Source organism: Euphorbia lathyris, chromosome 4, assembly GCF_963576675.1.
Source record: "Euphorbia lathyris chromosome 4, ddEupLath1.1, whole genome shotgun sequence".
NCBI lineage: Eukaryota > Viridiplantae > Streptophyta > Magnoliopsida > Malpighiales > Euphorbiaceae > Euphorbia > Euphorbia lathyris.
In genome coordinates this window covers 40,849,321-40,865,969 of record NC_088913.1, presented here as the reverse complement: position 1 = coordinate 40,865,969, position 16,649 = coordinate 40,849,321, and positions in this window count along the sequence as shown.

The window sequence follows — 16,649 nt, the reverse complement described above, 5'->3', positions numbered from 1 at the left end:
ATTAACTCGGCTTTTGGTCAGCTTGGTGAGATATGTTTGAAGACAGCTTTAGTCAGATGTTGACTAAAGTTGTTTTCTTGTGAGTTGAGAATTGACACTCTTGGAGGTCAGCTTCTAACTCAGCACCACTTATTTTCTCAAGGTCAGCTTAGGTAATTTATATGCTGAGTAAATATAGCAAACAACACATACGATATAAGAGAGAGTTCAGAGATTACTCAGTATCACTTATCCTGGTTCGGCCTCTCTGCCTACGTCCAGTCCCTAGAGTCCTTTGGGCTTTTTGAATCCAATACTGAGCTCTTTAACGGTAGAGCACAAACCAATTACAAGACAGTTGAATATGCAAGAGTACCTTCCTCTATTCGTCTACTCAACTCCTACTAAGTGCTACAACCCAGCACCTAGATTTTTCTACCACTAAATGCTTACAACCAAGCACTCAGCTTAACACTCTCAATATTCCTATTGATCACAAACTTGTTCTTTTTATGCTAAAGAACACTTTAGATGATTATACAACAATCAATCTAGCATTTACACAGAGAATGAAAAGTTGGTGTAAGATCTTTTTGTATTTGAGTGCTTTCAAGATTTTCTCTCTTTGTATTTTTCTCTTGATGCTTTAGTGATAAACCAAGGTTCTTCATTGTCCTTTTATAGAAGGAAATTGCAGATTTGGATCTTGAATTGTTGTTACCATTAACACCAAAACGGATCTTTTGGGGAACAATTTCTGGCCAGCTTCAGACTGCTCCGCCATTCCCTTTCTCTGTTTTCTTCAGGCGTCAGATTTGTCTTCTTGCGTCTGGCTTGTCTGTTTGTGCCAGTTGTCTTTTACCAATAATCCAATGACCCATGACTCTTGGAATTATTCTTTTATGTGTCTTCGAGGTTCCAATTATTGGTGCAGAAGATTTGCAGACTTTGTCCTTTAGTGAACGGATCCTTCATGTTGTCTTGAGAGTCATTCAGCTTTCTTCGTAATCTTCGGATGTTCAACTTCTAAGCTGAGTTCATTCTTGGTCAGCTCCGCTCTGTGTAACCGCTTCTGAAGAAATCTTTAACTTTAGTCAACTTCGTTTTGTTTCTAAGTTCTACTCCACTCCGCTTACATTCTGTCATGCTGAGTTCCGTTCTACTCAGCTTTGCTTGTGCTGACTTTTGTCCTGTCTTTACTTATATATATTTTTGCACTCAATATTGAACAAACACATTAGTACAATTAAATCAAAGCATTTAAATTTAATTGCCTCTTAATCATGGATGATTTTGTCAAATCAAAATCTTGTGGAAAGGTGTTTCAACAAACTCCCCCATTTTGATGTTGGCAAAATACATAATTACGGAACTCAGTTATAAGTTGCCCCATGATTGATTTTTGAAATGACTCCCCCGTAAGGGTTGCACATATTGTCTTAACTTAATTCTAAACCTTCCAATGTTTAATTAGTTTTAAGACATTTGTGTATGCTGACTTTAGTTTTAGATTTGAGCTTGTTTGGATTTAAGTCAGTATTTCAAAAATATTAGAAGTATGTTGTCTCTCAGTTTATTGCATAAGTTGGTGTTAATGCATACTGAGTGTATTTAACTTCTTGATTTGTTTGTTCAAATTTTATTAGTCAGGTCAGGAAGAAAATTAATACTTATCATATATTGACCTTCCAAAACACATATATTCAAAGACAGGATATAAAGCGAAGTCCTAGATATTGACTAAGCTAGTTCTACTTCTTCTTTTTCTGAGCCGAGTGATCAGTATGAACAATTCCTTTGCCTTTCTCTTTCTCTTTACTTCCAGAAGCATTACCTGCAGGCTGAGGCTGAGTTCCTCCTTGACTTGTCTCCCCCGTTTTGCCATCATCGGGTTTGTAGAGGAAGGTTTCATTTCGTGCTGCAGAGGAGAGATAATGGGAGTAGCGCTGAAGCCTTTTGGTGCTTTCACCCAAGCCATCAATGACTGGTACACTATCGTCCTGGATATGCCTAGGAACCCGAAGGGAGCTGCTAATCATGCTGAGGAGGCATTCATGGGATTTGCTCAGGCAGGTGAGTGAGCTTGTGATCTGACCAAAAGATTGATGGTACAGTTTTAGCAGAGCAGAATCATAAAACATGCGCTGGGAATTGTTGATGTGCATTGCCTTCATGATAGCTTGTGAAAAGCTCATGAGTTCACTGTTGGAGATTAGATCAACATCCATCTGGGCTCTGTCGATGTTGAGTAGTCTGATTGCTTCACTTAATTGGTCAATAGTGCACTGAGAAGAGGAGGATACTAAGTCATGTGTACTGGTCAGCTCAGTATGAAGCTGGGTGAAGCATTGTTGAAGTTCGGCAGAGGTGGCAAACTCAGCATTACCGGGTGGACTTGATTTGGTCAGCTCAGCATTCAGCTTGGTAAAGCAATCATGCAACTCAGCAGAGGTAGCATACTCAGTATGGGCAGTGGCACAAGATTTGGTCAGTTCCGCATTTAACTTAACAAAATATTCTTGCAGTTCAGTTGAAGTTGCATACCCTGGATTTACTGCCGACAATTTTTGAACTTGCCCTTCAAGTAAATTCATATGGGTTGCCATTGTAAGCATCAGTTGCGTCAGTTTTGCTATTTGCCCTTGAGTCGGTTGCTGAGTTTGAATCGTAGTGATAATGCTAACCAGATCTTTTAGTCCACGAAGTTCATTCAGAAGCTGAATAATACCTGACAGGTGGGAGGACTCAGCTTGAGTAGATTGGTGACCATCAGCTTGAGTAGTATTGAAATCTTGAAGCAAGGAATGAGCAGAAGCAATGACACGGCATCCGAACTCAGTAGCATTCAAGTATGCAAATTTATCAGCATTAGGCTCAGAGGCTGGTATTGAGCTTGATGGTGGTGGAGGAGGTGGTTCTTTGCCAGATTGAGTACCTTGATTGGTAACTGGACTTTGATGGATTTCTGGAGCTGAGTCATCAATATGTTGGGTTGAAGGTGGAGTTTGATTAGACAAGTTAATCTGCTCAGCTTGAAGAGGTGAAGTGGAAACAGGAAGTGTGTCACCTTGAGCAGCTTGGATTGGATCTGTAGGGTTTTTGGCTTGTTCCTCATCCTGAGTAACAGAGGCTTGTTTTTCTACAGGATTTTTTGGTGGTGACTCAGTCTCATTCGAGAAATATTTGAACTGCATGTTGGAGAGGTCATCCTCAATTTCTTCTGTAGGAAAAGCATCCATAAGATCAATTTGCTTTTGCGCCTTCTTCTTAAGTCTTCGTCGTGTCGTAGCTTTTGGGGATGAAGAGTCAGCTTGAATTTCTTCGCTGGACTCAGTAGCAACTGTCTCCTCTTCTAAAAGTTGCTCAACCTGACCTACAAAAGCATCACTTTCTTTTTCTCCCTGCTCAGCATCATCCTGAGATTTCTCAACATTGGGATGTTCTTCCTGCTCAGTATTAGCTTCTTGGTGCTCAACATGTAGCTCTGTTTCTTCTACAGCTTCCTTTTCTTGGTCAGTTCCATGACCTTCAGGTTGAGTACAGTCTAGTGGGACAGCTTCCACTATCTTTAAGGAGTTACCCTTTTTCTTTTTCTTTAAAGGGGATTCTGGAGTTTCTTCATCCTCATCCTCAGGCTCTTCTTGCCTTTTTCTTTTCTCAGCTAACTCATCTTGCTCCTTAGCCTTGTCAGCTTTAGCTTTTTCTTTTGATAATAGCCTTACTTTCTTTGGGACTGCATGAATGTCTTTTGAGTAGGTTTCTATAGCCTTCCTCTACTTCTTCCTCTCAGGCTGAGCTGTCTTAGGTGACTCAGCATGAGCCTCAACATCTCTTGCAGGCTCAGTTTCGAGCTCAATTTCTGGTTGCTCAGCTTCTTCATCTTCTTCAGCATCTTCAGCTCCTTCATATCCCTTTAAGGGTTGATTGTACAACAGTCCATCCAGTAGAACTGCAGTGATTTCACTCCCCAATGTACTTGTTTCATTCACCGTCTCTATTTGCTTGTCCTCAATAATTTTTGTAATGAGAGAGCCCAAGCGGAGTTTCTTACCACTTCGTTGAAAAGCTCCAACTAGGAAAACAGGAAGATTGAGCGGAGTGTAGGTCAACATATGCCAGATGAAGCACTGTTCGAAGTTTGATGCTGATGAAGCTGAGTTGAGTTTGGGGAAGATGAAGTTGGTCAGCATGTAATGGACCATCTTTTGTTATTTTCCCATAAAGGTGCTGGGTATCTCGCCCTTATGATCCTTAGGTTTACAGAACCCCTTGATCTTCTCAGTTGTGTCTTTTGGCACTTTCTCCTTTGTCGTTCTGAACTGAATTCCTTCGTCTGGTAAATCTAGTAAGGTGGCTAGATAGGCAGGGGTTACGATGATTTTCTAACCTTTAACTGAGGTCTCCAAATAGTCAGAGTCATCTGCATCAACATGTAGATTCGAGTAGAATTCTCGTACTAACCTAGGATAGGTCGTTCCTGAAAGGGAGAAGAGACCTTTCCACTTGTTCTTTTCGATCCATTCACAGAATGGTTTCTCAAACGAGACAAAGCTTGGAGAAAACCATCGGCATTTCAGAACCTCCAGATTGTTGACCTTTTTATGAACTTTGATCATGGTTCTTTTCACTGGTTGTGAGGAGCCGGCGAGGTCAGCTTGATTGGGTGTGCCAGAGGTTTGTGTGGGGTTAGGGATTTGATTCTTTCCGGAAGCCATTGTTACAGATGAAGGTTTGAGGTTTTTAGGGAGAGAGAAGGATTTGATTTCAGAGAATCGTAGGCGTAAGGATTCGTGAGTGGGGATTCTTCCAATTTTTATACCTATTTTCGGCCGCCCTATTCAATTAACTAGCCGTTTCGCCTAGGGACGTTCAACCGATAAGTATTCTGTTATTTATGACATCTTCGGCACATGGGATTTGTCATAAATGTGCGTCTTTCCAAGGTGCCAGAGTTTACACGTGTAGGCATTTATTTTATGCGATTGGGTTTTTACTTGGTTTTGCTAGAATTCGAAGCATTCATGATATTGAGTGCCTAACTTTTGTGAAGATAATTTTTTCTATCTCTAATTAACTCAACATATGTTACTCACTCATCATGTATATGTACTCACCATAGAGTGATTACTCAATACGTTTATCTACTCAGCATAGAATGTTTACTCAGTTTTTATGCCTACTCAGTATCATCACTCAATATATATGTCAATTCAGCATGAGGTTATTTTTCTATTTTTAAACTTAATAGAGAGTAGACATTTATTGTTAATTTACTTAGCATGGCATTTGCACATTCATTCAAAAATTTCCACTCAGTATAGCAATCATTCAATCATACAGAATTATTTAGAGTGGATTTGACATACCAATGGCTTCCCTCAGTATATTGAATTGTTCTCGTGCTAAGGGCTTAGTGAAGATATTCGCAAGGTGATCATTTGTTGGCACATAGGTCAGCTTGATCTCATCTTTTAGTACATGGTCTCTGATGAAGTGATGCCTTATGCTAACATGCTTCATCCTGCTGTGTTGGACTGGATTCTTAGATAGATCAATGGCACTTTTGTTGTCACATTTGATCTCTATTGTCTTTGTTTTGACTCCGTAATCCTCAAGCTATTGCTTTATCCATAGGACTTGTGCAACACAGCTTCCAGCAGCCACGTACTCAGCTTCAGTTGTAGACAGAGCTACGGATGATTGCTTATTGCTGAACCAAGATACTAGACAGCTTCCAAGGAAATGACATCCTCCCGAAGTACTCTTCCGTTCTAGCTTATCTCGTCCATAGCCAGCATCAGTATATCCAATGAGTGTGAAGTCATTTGAGGTTGGATACCATAGACCTGCATCAACTGAGCTTTGCAAGTATCTAAAAATTCTTTTCACAGCCGTTAGATGAGATTCCCTGGGATCAGCTTGATATCTAGCACAATAGCATACTGAGTATTGAATATCCGGTCTACTAGCAGTGAGATAGAGTAAAGAACCTATCATACCTCGATAGAGTTTACTATCAACTGACTTACTCTTCTCATCCTTGCATAGGATAGTATCAGTTCCCATGGGGGTTGATATTGGTTTGCAATCTACCATGCTGAATTTCTTTAACATTTCCTTGGTGTACTTAGACTGACTTATAAAGATGCCATTCTTACCTTGCTTGATTTGAAGTCCAAGGAAGAAGTTGAGTTCACCCATCATTAATATTTCAAACTCAGTTTGCATCTGTTGACTAAACTCTTTGCACAAAGACTCGTCAGTGGCACCAAATATTATATCATCTACGTATATTTGTGCAAGTAGGGTATGTTTACCCTTTTTCTTAATAAACAAGGTTGTGTCAGCTTTTCCTCTGACATAGTTTCTGGTCAGCAGGAAATTGGTCAACCTCTCATACCAAGCTCTTGGAGCTTGTTTCAGCCCATACAAGGCCTTTTTGAGTTTGTAAACGTGGTTTGGAAATTTTGAATCTTCAAACCCAGGAGGTTGATTAACATATACCTCTTCGTTTATAAAGCCATTAAGAAATGCACTTTTCACATCCATTTGGTATAGTTTAAAATTCATGAAGCTAGCGTAGGCACACAATATACGTATAGCTTCTAGTCTAGCAACAGGTGCAAATGTTTCTCCATAGTCTATACCTTCTTGCTGACTGTAGCCTTGGGCTACAAGTCGAGCTTTGTTTCTAATCACATTTCCATGCTCATCTAGTTTATTTCTAAAGACCCACTTGGTTCCTATGGGCTTTTGATTCCTAGGTCTAGGTACTAGATCCCATACCTCATTTCTGGTGAATTGATCAAGTTCTTCTTGCATGGCATTTATCCAATATTCATCTTGCTCAGCATCAGCAAAATTCTTTGGCTCAAGCATTGAGACGAAGGCAACATTGCTAAGGTATTTTCTAAGCTGATCTCTGGTCATCAACTTGTTGTTGGCAGCATCAAGAATGACCTGTTCTATATGACCTCTTGGGATCTTTATTTCCTTGGGCAATGTTGAGTCGTTTGGAAGAGGTGTTTCTACAATCTCTACAGGAATAGATTGGTCAGCAAATGATATTTCAATTTCTTGCTTACCTTGGGTCAGCTCCTGTATAGATGACACAGAGGCTTCTGGTTGAGTAGCGGAAGCTGAGCCTGGTTCATCTTCTTCAGGCTGAGCTCACTTACCTGTAGGGTCAATTTCATCGAACTCAACATGTACAAACTCTTCTACAACCTGAGTTCTTTTATTAAATACTCTATATGCTTTACTGTTTGTTGAGTACCCTAAAAAGATCGCCTCGTCAGCTTTAGCATCAAATTTAGCAAGGTTGTCTTTTGTATTGAGTATAAAGCATTTACACCCAAAGGCACGAAAGTATCCAATGTTGGGCTTTCGACCTTTCCAAAGTTCATATGGGGTTTTCTTAAGTATAGGTCTAACTAGAGCCCTATTCAGTATGTAATATGCCGTGTGAACAGATTCACCACAGAAGTACTTTGGAAGCCTATTTTCACTCAGCATTGTCCTAGCTATTTCGACAATAGTTCTATTTTTCCTTTCAACAACCCCATTTTGTTGAGGTGTTCTAGGAGCGGAGAAATTGTGGTCAATACCACTGATTTCACAAAATTCATCAAACTGTTGGTTTTTTAATTCTCCACCATTGTCGCTTCTAATGTGAGCTACTCTTAGGTCTTTGTTATTTTTAAGCTTTTTAATCAGTGTGGTAAACATCTCAAAAGTTTCATCCTTGCAGCTCAGCAAGATGATCCAAGTGTACCGAGAGAAATCATCTACAATAACCAAGGAAAATTTCTTACCTCCCAAGCTGAGTGGCTGGATAGGTCCGAAAAGATCCAAGTGTAGTAATTCCAATGGTCTTTTGGTTGAGACAATATTTTTGCTATGAAATGACTTTTTAGTTTGTTTGCCTTGCTGACAAGCTTTACACAGTTGATCTTTTTCAAACTTTAATTTGGGTAATCCCTCAACTAATTGCTTTCTAGCTAATTTGGCAAGAAGGTCCATGCTGACATGCCCAAGTCTTCTATGCCATAGCCAGGAGTTGTCCTCTTTAGACACTAAGCATATGTTTTTAGAAAACTGTTTTTCTAAGTTTAACATGTATACATTTTCTACACGAGGGGCAGTTAAAATTAATTCATTTGTATTTCCCTCGAGTATTTAACACTTAGTATCATCAAATACAACCTTTCTGCCGCTCTTGCAAAGCTGAGCTACACTCAACAGATTGTATTTGAGACCTTTAACTAAGGAGACAGAATCAATAGTTGGGTTACCTCCGATAGTACCTGAGCCGACTATCTTACCCTTCTTGTTGTCTCCAAAGCTTACACTTCCACCTCGTTTAAGCTCTAGTGTGATGAACTGAGTTTCATCACATGTCATATGCCTTGAGCATGCACTGTCTATATACCATAGTTTTGACTTCTCCACACATGTCAAGCTGACCTGCAGTTTAAACTATTCATTTTTAGGTACCCAATTCCTTTTGGGTCCTTTCTTGTTAGTATAAACAGGTGCAAAATTATATTTTAACTTGTGACGGCATACTTTTATGGTGTGGCCTGGCTTACCACAGAAATCACAAAAAGGTACCCTTTGTGGGTTGAACTGAGTATGGTCAGTATTATTGTGTTGGGCATGCCAACATACTTTGTGGTATGCCCTTTTCTTCCGCAGAAGTCACATTGGACAATCCGCTTGTTATGCCAACACACATCCTTTGTGTGCCCCCTTTTTCCACAACACTCACATTGAGTGAATTGCTTACGCTGACTAGTATTTGCGTACTCAGCATGGGGTTATTTCTATTTGAGCCCTTCCCTTGACTCTGTAACATTGTGATATCCTTTCTAAGTTTCCTTGACTCAGATTGAACCTCCGTGACAAACTTATGTAAGATTTGCATGTTGGTATGCAGGTCAGAGTTGTCCTGGAGAAGATATCGGAGGTCACTCAATTTGACCTCTTCAATCTCATCACAGCGCCTGCTGAGTGCCTTAATCTTTTTGTTACAGTTCTTAGTTAGTGTATATAAGTCACTCAGGGAATTTACCATTTCATTTCTAAGCAAAAGTAAGGATGTTACCTCATTGTTGTTTTCCTCCTGCTCGGAATCTTCAGAGAGGTCAGCTTGCTCAGATTGGGATTGGTCAGCTCCATCATCTGCCATGAAATATATGTTGGCTGTTTCATTTTGCTCAGCTTCGGATGATGTTGACACATCACTGTCACTCCATGTGGCTACCATAGTCTTTTTGCTTCCCTTCTTCTCCTTTTTGAGGTTGGGACAACTTGACTTGATGTGCCCAGTTTGATGACACTCAAAGCATGTGACAGACTTCGAGCTGTCCTTCTTGTACTTGTCACTTGACTCGGCTTTATACTTGTCATTTCTTCTAAATGACCTTTTGCCGTTTCTATCATTTCTTCTGAAAAACTTCTTCATTTTTCTGGTGAACATGGCTATTTCCTCATCATCAGTTGACTCAGCTTCAGTCGAGTCAGCTTTCATGACAAGTGACTTTTGTTTCTTATCTTCTGATTTTTCTTTCTCTTTGGCTTCAAAGTTTTTCATAGAGATTTCATGGGTCAGCAGGGATCCGATCAGCTCATCATATTTATAGGTAGTCAAGTCTTGAGCTTCTTCTACGGCTGTTTTCTTTGCTTGCCAACTCTTAGGCAGACTTCTCAGAATTTTCTTCACCTGTTCCTCTTCAGTGAAGTTCTTTCCAAGCCTTTTTAGCTCGTTTATAATATTTGTGAACCTTGCGTTCATTTCTGAGATGTCTTCATTCTCATTCATCTCAAACAGCTCGTAGAGTCTCATATGTTGATTGACTTTAGACTCCTTAACTTTGCTTGTGCCTTCATAGGTTACTTCAAGGTTCTTCCAAATCTCCTATGCTGACTCGCAACCTGAAATCTTATTGTATTATGCAGCATCTAACGCACAGTGAAGCATGTTTATAGCCGAAGCATTATTTTGTAATTTTCTAAGGTCATCCTCTGTCCACTCAGCCTCACTTTTAACGATTTTCTCATCGTTAACAGTTTTGTATGGCACATGTGGACCTTGAACAATTGCAAGCCATGCACTCATGTTTGTGGCTTGAATAAAGTTTTTCATCATATTCTTCCAGAATGTATAATTTGACCTAAAGAATAGGGGAGGGCTAGTGATTGATAGTCCCTCAGGGAGTATCTGTGTTTTTTGGTTTCCTGGAAGGAACCGAGTGCTATTCTCACCCATTTTTAGGGATCAGCTCAAGATTGTTAAATCTTTGAGTAGTGAGCTTATGCTCTGATACCACTTGTTGGTTCCTGGTAATTAGTTCCAAGGGGGGGGGGTTAGGAACTAATATAACTTTTTCGCGTTTTAATTAAGCTGACTGGAAGTAATTTTGAGAGTTTATTAACTCGGCTTTTGGTCAGCTTGGTGAGATATGTTTGAAGACAGCTTTAGTCAGATGTTGACTAAAGTTGTTTTCTTGTGAGTTGAGAATTGACACTCTTGGAGGTCAGCTTCTAACTCAGCACCACTTATTTTCTCAAGGTTAGCTTAGGCAATTTATATGCTGAGTAAATATAGCAAACAACACATACGATATAAGAGAGAGTTCAAAGATTACTCAGTATCACTTATCCTGGTTTGGCCTCTCTGCCTACGTCCAGTCCCCAGAGTCCTCCGGGCTTTTTGAATCCAATACTGAGCTCTTTAATGGTAGAGCACAAACCAATTACAAGGCAGTTGAATATGCAAGAGTACCTTCCTCTTTTCGTCTACTCAACTCCTACTAAGTGCTACAACCCAGCACCTAGATTTCTCTACCACTGAATGCTTACAACCAAGCACTCAGCTTAACACTCTCAATATTCCTATTGATCACAAACTTGTTCTTTTATGCTAAAGAACACTTTAGATGATTATACAACAATCAATCTAGCATTTACACAGAGAATGAAAAGTTGGTGTAAGATCTTTTTGTATTTGAGTGCTTTCAAGATTTTCTCTCTTTGTATTTTTCTCTTGATGCTTCAGTGATAAACCAAGGTTCTTCATTGTCCTTTTATAGAAGGAAATTGCAGATTTGGATCTTGAATTGTTGTTACCGTTAACACCAAAACGGATCTTTTGGGGAACAATTTCTGGCCAGCTTCAGACTGCTCCGCCATTCCCTTTCTCTGTTTTCTTCAGGCGTCAGATTTGTCTTCTTGCGTCTGGCTTGTCTGTTTGTGCCAGTTGTCTTTTACCAATAATCCAATGACCCATGACTCTTGGAATTAGTCTTTTATGTGTCTTCGAGGTTCCAATTATTGGTGCAGAAGATTTGCAGACTTTGTCCTTTAGTGAACGGATCCTTCATGCTGTCCTGACAGTCATTCAGCTTTCTTCGTAATCTTCGGATGTTCAACTTCTAAGCCGAGTTCATTCTTGGTCAGCTCCGCTCTGTGTAACCGCTTCTGAAGAAATCTTTAACTTTAGTCAGCTTCGTTTTGTTTCTAAGTTCTACTCCACTCCGCTTACATTCTGTCATGCTGAGTTCCGTTCTACTCAGCTTTGCTTGTGCTGACTTTTGTCCTGTCTTTACTTTATATATATTTTTGCACTCAATATTGAACAAACACATTAGTACAATTAAATCAAAGCATTTAAATTTAATTGCCTCTTAATCATGGATGATTTTGTCAAATCAAAATCTTGTGGAAAGGTGTTTCAACATTTAGTTCATGTTACCCGGTCACTAACCGATCAAATGAACTAAACCTTTCAGTCACCTTTACTTGTGTTATGTTTTTAGGATAAAATAAAATCCAGGTACCGAAGTGTGAATTATGGTAAAGTTCAGGTACCATTAATATAATTAACTCATAAAACTCGCGTTGACCGGTCATAACCGGTAAAAATATACTAAATTGTCCAGTCATCGTTACTTCAGGTATATTTTTGGGACAAAATATAATCTATGTACCAAAATATAAACTATGTAAAGTTCAAGTACCATTGGTGTAGTTTACCCATCATGATCACGTTAGACAGGACCAACAAGTGGTATCAGAGCTTAACAACTTACTAAACAAGATATAACTATCTTGAGCTGATCCCAACAATGGCTGAGAACAGCACTCGTTTCCTCCCAGGAAATCAGAAAACTCAGATTCTTCCTGAGGGACTATCCATTACTAGGCCTCCTCTGTTCTTCGGGTCTAACTACACCTTTTGGAAGAACAGAATGAAAAATTTCATTCAGGCAACAAACATGAGTGCATGGCTTTCCATAGTCCAAGGCCCGTTTGTTCCTATTGAAACTGTTGACGGACAAACGTCTGTCAAAGCTGAGGCTAAGTGGTCAGAGGATGACCTCAAGAAACTGTAAAACCGTGCTGCTGCTATAAACATGCTTCACTGTGTGTTAGATGCTGCAGAGTACAATAAAATCTCAGGTTGCGAGTCAGCACAGGAGATATGGAAAAAGCTGGAAGTCACCTATGAAGGAACCAGTAAAGTCAAGGAATCTAAGGTGAACCAACACATGAGGCTATACGAGTTGTTTGAGATGAATGATGGTGAAGGTATTTCTGACATGAACTCAAGGTTCACCAACATTATCAACGAACTCAAGAGGCTCGGCAAGAACTTCACTGAGGAAGAGTAAGTGAAGAAGATACTGAGGAGTCTTCCCCAAAGCTGGCAAGCGAAGAAGACAGCCGTTGAGGAAGCCCAAGACCTAACCACCTACAAGTATGATGAGCTCATCGGATCTTTGCTGACCCATGAGATTTCAATGAAGAACTTCGAGGTGAAAGAAAAAGCTGAGGACAAGAAACAAAAGTCTCTTGTCATGAAAGCTGACTCCACTGATGGTGACTCATCTGATGATGAAGAAATGGCCATGTTCACAAGAAAGATGAAGAAGATGTTTCACAAAAATGACAAGTACAGCAGAAAGCCATTCAAGAAATATGATAAATACAAAGCTGAGTCAAGCGACAGCAAATACAAGAAGGAAAACTCAAAGCCTATCACATGCTTTGAATGTCATCAAACTAGCCACATCAAGTCAAGCTGTCCTACTCTGAAGAAGGACAAGAAAAGTGGGAGAAAAGCAATGGTGGCCACATGGAGCGATAACGATGAATCATCCTCATCTGAAGCTGAAGCTGTTGAGTCAGCAAACATCTGTTTCATGGTAGATGCTGCTGCTGATCTCTGTCCTTTTGAGCAAGCTGACTCATTATGTGCATCCGACAATGAGGAACAACCAACTTAGGTAACAACTCTACCTTTGCTCAGAAACGAGATGATTAACGCCCTAAGTGATTGATAGGGGTCAAAAACCCCTATCTTTGGGTACGATTTTAGGATGGTTTTTAGTGTTATTTCATGAATAAGCGAGCAATTCTCGCATTTATATGCCTTTGTATGAGTTAGTTAGGAATTGGAAATGTTTTATTAACTTTTCGTTGTTTAGGCTCGTTTTCTGATCATTTTAGGAAAATAAGGCAAAAATGGCATGTATGTTATAATTCCGTTATCTTTTATAGCTAATTGATCCGCCAAAAGTCGCACCAAACGGGGCGTTTGCTCAAAATGAGCGATTGGCGGGTCAATTTAGCCTTTGGACTAATGCTATTTGGAGTTTTCGTGCATGCGCAGGGATAAGTTCGGGCGAAAATTACATCATGGGACATCGAGCGACAGTGCAGAAGCGTGCAGGGCAAAATCGCTCGTCGGACTGGCCTTTTTAGGCCAGCTCGCCGAGCTGGCTATGTCAGCTCGCCGAGCAGGCCTCCAGGGGCCTGCTCGGGCGAGCTGGCTATGCCAGCTCGGGTGAGCTGGCCTTTATAGGCCAGTTCGGCCGAGCTGGCCAGGCAAGCTCGCCGAGCAGGCCTCTAGGGGCCTGCTCGGGCGAGCTGGCCGCGCAGGGCCAGCTCGCCGAGGAGCGCGCTCTGCTTGGCGAGCTGACCTGCGGGAATTGGTCAAAAATAGCAGTTTTGACCCCACGACTCCACGACCGGTCCCACGACTTCCCACCTACATAAGGACACGAAATAGGTCAAAAAGAGGGCCCGAGCTACAACTATAAATAGAACTTTTCCATTGTAAATTAGTCATCTTTTATCTTTGTAATTTTCTTAGCTTTCACCTTGAGAAATCCTTTCCACCTCCTCCATATCCTTCAAACCTCCATTGAAGACACCTCCGAAGCTCCGTTCACCGAGGATTGCTCAAGCTCCATCCTTAAGTCCTAGGAAGACGCCTGCATTGGTAGACAGGTTCCCTAAAAGGGATTTTTCTTCTTTTATATTCTGTCTAGCCTTTGATCCATGTTATGAATCCTAGGCTCATTGTATCTTCGTGACAATACTCTTCATCTTTGATATATATTATAGTTTTGTTTATTCAATTGTTTTATTGCTTTAATCTTTGTCTTACGCTTTGTCTGATTGGTTTAGCTCATTCGATAATCCCAAAATTAAGTTGGCACATATTGCGAGCTGAATCTGACCTAGTCAGTGCCTATAGGATTGACGACCCTATAGAAGATTAAGCCCAAATTGCTGAGCCTTAAAGCTAATTTCGGCCTTACAAGGGAATCACGAACTAGGGACCTCAGGAGGATAGGTAGGGTTAATCGCCTCGGACACAAGTGACTTAGATTAAGTTTTAATTCCGTTGTCTAAACAATCTATTTTCATTATCATCGTTGTTGGAAATTAGGCTAAGGTATAGCAGCGGAATATAAAAATTTTAACCTATTTCCATTTAACCACAAGATCCGTTAACCGTTATTTCATATAAAGAAGGATAAGAAGAAATACCTTTTAGAAGTTCTATCTACCGTTGCAAACGAAGTGCCCACAACTTCAAAAGAGATAGAAACTGTCTACCAATCTGCCCCTATCCGAAACAGACCTTCCAGACCTCCGAACGACAATCCATTCGGTGGAAACGTGGAAGGATATGTCTAGAAGCTCCTGTCTAAAAATCGCGACGATCCGACGGTTCAATCTCCGGGAATCCGCGAAATCGTGAACTGACCTGATGTAGGAGTAGTAAAACGAATTTCTCCCTTTTGTTTGTTTTTCTTCTTCGAGTTCCCAAACACGAAATAAAACACGGGAAGATTAATTTAGTATCAAGAGTAAGAAATACAGATTTCACTTAACCTATCTTTTTGAGTTGACTCGACCTGTACAAGTAAAACGAACGTCTCGCTATATGTGACTTGACATCACCCATAGTCATAAGATTCAGTTCAAGGATGTAGTTGATAAAGGATCGAATTATACTGTAACTAATACGGAAAGGTTAACGACAGAATCAACCTGTCTTCTTATAGCTCTGGGGGAATGATTACGGACTTGCTAATCACATACTCTGTACATCATTCCGTTATGCAAAGATTAAATATAATTCTTTGAAAATTAATTTAATAAAGTTGCATACGGCTAGAAGCAATAAGAACCTAATGGATCACACATAAGACTTGGAACCTAAAAGAGAGATAGATATTAATTAATTGATAGAAGCCCAATTGAGCCCAATAAGGCCCATGGACATAAGGGGGTCCAAATTCATGTAGTAATATACATGAATAATTAATTTGATTTTGTTAATCCTAATTAGATTAGGAATATGAATTAAATTAATTAAGAGATAATTAAGTTAGGAGTTTTAATTAGATTAATATACTCCTATTATTATCCAATAAGGTTATTATTATTATCCTTAATATATTAGATATATAGTGAGATAATAATTAAGAATTCTATTCCGAATGGAATTCCTATTCAGTAACCTAATTCTATCTAACTAGGGATTAGATACAAGAGATTATAAATACCCATTCCCTTGAGATTTTCAAAATCCAAGCAAGCCATACCCTACTTGTGATTTTCGAAATTCACCTAGTCCAAGAGAGAGAAAATTCGACACCCCTAGTTCGAGGACGAGATTTCTCTACGGCTTCGTTTGATCAATTGATTTTCATCTATTTCTTTTATCCTTGATCTTGTGTTGATTAGTTAGAGGCAATCTACTTTGGTTGCTATTCTATCACCTTGCAAAGATTTAGAGTCGAGTCTTCCACAAGCGATCTATGGATGTATCTCCCATTTATCGGGAGTGATAAATGCTCAATCCAATATATAACGACTCCGCAATCACTTCCTGTGATACCCAACGTCTACTGTTCACACCCCAGAGTCATCTCTGTTAAGGATCGTGTTACACCAGAGTCAAAGCATCACATTCCATAATCCAGAATACCAATTAATATTCCTTTGAGTCTGAAGATTAGTTATACCTATTAATACCAATGAGATGAACAGGTGACAAGGATGAATCTACCCATCCTGTTATCTCAAATCGGATCCCCAATCCTAATGAACAACGTTTCATCGGATCTATGTAACTGTCCAGATATCTGTGTATATGAAGCTTGTGAGATCAGCTTTCTGTCGGACAGAAGACATTGTTACATACAAGTCTCAACTGTGATATGTCAATCCTAAACATATCACTTGACTTGGGGTGGTTTTAAGTTTATCAGTTTACTATAAAGTTTTGTCTCACTTCATGCTTGTATGAACACTTTATAATCACTTTAAATAAACTTACGGATTTCCTTTTATTAGACTTTATTTAG